Here is a 4,317-nt window from a genome sequence, read left to right on the forward strand (position 1 = left end):
CCTGAAATTTTCCCTTGAAGCATAATACTCAGACCTTCCTGAAATAATTCTACAACACATATGTGAATAACCCCAAATGCTTGAAGAAAGTTTGCTAAAATAAAATTGGAATGTTTATTACCTTTTCTATGGGCAGCAGTGAATATCACTAGAAATTGTACTTTTGTCCTTTTCAAATGATCTGTATTAAAATTGTATTTTTTCAAATAATTGGTATATGAGATAAAATTCAGTTTTAAAATCCTCAAAGCACTTAGGTGTCAAAGATATGAATACTAACTTTTTTTCATTAATGATGAGAAGAAATGGGAGATCCAGTTTAATCAAGATTGGACATGTATAAATTGTAAGTATTTAACTGGTCAAAAAATTAATTAGAACAATTAAAGGTAGAGAATATCATTTGTGCATTTTCCAAGGTTCACTACAGTAGTTATACATATGGGAAAAACAACATTTCTGAGATCCAATGTCAAATAATGGGATTTGGGCAAGCACTCTTAATTTCACTTTTATTTAATATACACTACATGCACATGATGCAGGCAGGGAGAAGTTTATGAATCCACACTTTAAAGACAAGACACACTGGTACTATTGCCAAATGTGCACTGAGCCAATAAGGATGCTGTCACCAATCCAAATCTCCAGCAAAGGATTACTCAAAGCCCATTTCTTCTGAGCAGTGAGAAGCCCTGAAGGGGTTAATTTCCAGGAACCATCAAGAGAGAGGCATTCCTCCTTGGAAAATTAACACCAAACTGGGGTTCTTTCTCAGTCTTTATTCTCCAGGCCAGAAAGTTACAGAAAAGGAACATAGGTGGAGTTATGGCTAAGTATAGTTTAACAATAGAAGCTGGTAACATCAGTGAAATAACAAAGTGACATTCCATAATGCAACTAGTAAAACATTAAGTCAGTCCGCCAACAAAAGCTTGTTCTTAGCAAACACTTTCTTTCCCTACAGCAATTTCCTTAGCATATTTACATAACAATCAAGTAACTTTCTTAACATATCAATCAGTAGGTTAACCTGCACCAAGGACTGTCCTTGAGCCAGCAATTTTGCTATGTTACAATTCTTTATCTACAACAGAGACTTTAGCCTGGGGAAATTTTCCTGTCTTTTGCAAGCTTAACATTTCTATGTGTAATTTTAAAAAGTTAGGTTATACCTGAAACTACAGGGCTTTGAAAGCTAGGCCCTGTGAAATACCTTTGCTTTATTAATGTTAGTACTCTCTACAGGATGCTGTGTAAAGTTCTTTATACTTAATGGTTTCCATGAAAATAAATGCAGAAGCAGAAGTGTGTACACATTCCAAAGCAACCTCTTCATTTGGTGTCCTGAGCTTTCTTTGCATTATATTTTTCTCTTGCCTTTTCTACTAGTGGTATTAACTGCTAGTGTTCTGCTAAATTCTTTAACAATTCAATAATGAAAGGCAGGTAATTATGCTTCCTTCTGATATGTTCAATCTTGTATCTTTTTGATTTCTGTATTTCTTCAATAGGCATCTGATTTTTGGCAACTCTGACTGAATAGCACTTAATATAGTATTACCTTGATCTGTATCCATGGGTTCCTCCTCTGCAAGTTGTCTTTGTAACTCTGCTATCTTCTGTTCATATAACATTTTTCTGTGAGACACAATGGCCATTAAGTTAAATGGAATTTTGCATTCACTGTACCTTTGTATGCTTTTTTCTATGACTTGCCTCACTGTGCTGACCAGTCATCTTGATTGTGTGCACCCAAATCAATCCATCCTTCTCTTAATCCATCTGATTCATACAGTCTTCCATCAACAGGAACATAACTGGCAAGGTGAAAAGGATCTTCTTCTTTTGCTAATGTCTTTGCATCAAATTCAAACATTTGCTGTCTGGCGAGACTGTCGCATACTTCTGGAATCACCCAAATTGCTCAGTGCCAAACCTTTCATAGGTGCATCAAAACTTTGTGAATTCTTTAAACTCTGATCATGTCTCTCCTAAATGGACATCTTGATGGGTACAGTTCAGTACACTTACTGTGGCTTGAGTAGCACAAGCATTATTAATTACCTGGTTGGCAAAAAATACCGTGTCGTCTGGAGTCCTGAACCACAGAGCCTGCTGCTTCTTCTCATGGCTGCCACTTGAAAAGAAAAATTAACCCATGATCTGACTTTAATTTGTCAGAATTCTCAGGCTCTAAACTCCGTATTTCTTCTGCTTGGGCTCCTTGGCAACCGGATCCTTTAATGAACTCGGAGAAGACCGGGTCGCTTTCCAGTAGGCGTCCCTGCCGGCATTGCCTGTCACGCCCCTGCCTCTCTGCAGCCGGCACCAGCCGCCACAGATCTCAGCAAAACCGCTGCTGAGCTCGTCGTGGTCTCTATGTTTCGCTGAGAAGTCGGCTGTTAATTGTTTCTCTGAATATAAGTCCTTTCTCTCCTGCTGCTTTCAAAAATTTTCTCTCTGTTTTGGTTTTTAACAGTTTGACTATGATGCGCTTAGGGTGGACTTCTTTGTGTTGATACTATTTGGAGTTCCTGGAGCTTTTTAGATGTGTAGGTGAGTGTTTTTCATCAATTTTGGAAGTTTCTGGCCATTATTTCATCAAATATTTTTTTCTGCCCTCTTTCTCTGCTATCTCAGATCAGTTTTTTTTTTTTTAAATTATGATTATTCTTATTTTTATTTTTATGCCTGGTCCTTGGGGTTTCCCCTGTGACAGCATAGTTCAGCGGTTAGTCAGTGATGGGTCAGAAGTTGTGCTCAAATACTCAAAAGTCAGTAAGGCTTATAGCATTTATATTCATTTGCAATGAATCTTTGTGTGGGCTGGGAAATGCCCTCAAGGATCAGAAAATGTACAAGTCGGCCCTAGACTTTTACTTCCTTGCAGGCTCTTTTGTGTCTCCTCTATGCATGTGCAAGGCCTTATATTCACTAGGGATGTATGAATGGCTAGGGCTCTCTCTGGTCTCTCCTGGGTCGGTGTGTAGCCTTGAACGTGTGTGCAGCCTTCCAGAATACCAGAGGTACATGGTAACCCACTGTGGCTACTTCATTCCCTGGTTCATCCTGTTAAATTTCTGGTTAGTTTATCTCTCTTTTGCTTGTCTCAACCAAGATCACAGTGCCAGGCTAGCTGCTGTGTTGGCCTTCCTTATTTGTTTCCTACTGAGATCACTACTGCTATGGCAACACTCAGTGGCATTGGGTTGTTCCAAGCTTTCTTCCAAATCAAGTCAGCAGCCCCAGCAGTGAAGCTACTAATTTTTATTGCTTCTACACCTTGGTAGAACTACTAACTAAGATGGGGGGAGGGGAAAGAGAGATGGGAACAGCTCTAGGCAGAGTATTTCAGACTCCCACCCACTGTTCTTAGCTAAAGTTTAGTGATTTTCTTCAATTAATGCTTCTTAATTTCTTGTATGCCTTTGATCAATTAACTTGATAATTCCATTCTGAAATTGTTCTTGTTATAAGTTTGTCTAGTTTTATCATTATGGGGGGAGGCGGGGAGAAAATTTCCAAGCTCTTCATTCCACTATTCTAGAAGTGCCACCTCTGAGGAATCTGTTGCCTGCTCCTTTTTAATTATCAAGCTAGATGAGAAGCAAACATCAGTACTAAATATATATGTATAGAATTTATGAATCTAATACATATAACAGCAGCCTACATTTATCCTGCACTTTCTATTTGTCAGATCTGTGCTAAGGGTGTTATGCTAAGGGTTACAGGCTTTGTCTCCTCTAATGCTAATAGAAATACAAAACCTGGTTCAATTCTTGAAGAGCCTTCACTAATTTTCTTCTAGAGGGAAACAAACACAAAGAAAACATGTGGAGAAAAACAGAACTTTTTAGCAGGTACCTATAAAGCCAAACTACTCTTTAAATTATTTGTTTTTTAACTTTGCTTTTAAAAGTAGATTTAGATATACATCAGAAGTTTGCTTTTTCAGTAAATTAACATACACAGCACCAAAATGTAGTTATGTAGCATGTGACTGTATTAAAAGTGTTGAAATAAATAAAGAAAAAACTATCAACCTAGAATTCTGCATCCAGTGAATTTATTCCTCAAAAGTGAAGGAGAAATAAAGACTACCTCAGACACAGAAAAACTGGGGGAATTTATTGTCAATAGATTCACCCTGTAAGAAATTTTAAAAGGAGTTCCTCATAAAGAAGAAAAATGAGATAGATTAGACACTTGGATCTATATGAAAGAAAGAAGAGCATCAGAAAAAGAATATGTGAGGGCCGGCCCGGTGGTGCACTGCTACAGTGCGCCGCTTGGGAGTGCGGCGGCGCTCCC

General features: G+C 38.1%; 1 pseudogene; it reads right to left on the reverse strand.

Annotated features, from left to right (window-relative positions):
• Positions 1-1,335: 1,335 nt before the first annotated feature.
• LOC103600798 overlaps positions 1,336-4,317 on the reverse strand; it is a 17,398-nt pseudogene continuing 14,416 nt past the window's right edge.

This window comes from Galeopterus variegatus, unplaced genomic scaffold, assembly GCF_000696425.1.
Source record: "Galeopterus variegatus unplaced genomic scaffold, G_variegatus-3.0.2 Scaffold3466, whole genome shotgun sequence".
Lineage (NCBI taxonomy): Eukaryota > Metazoa > Chordata > Mammalia > Dermoptera > Cynocephalidae > Galeopterus > Galeopterus variegatus.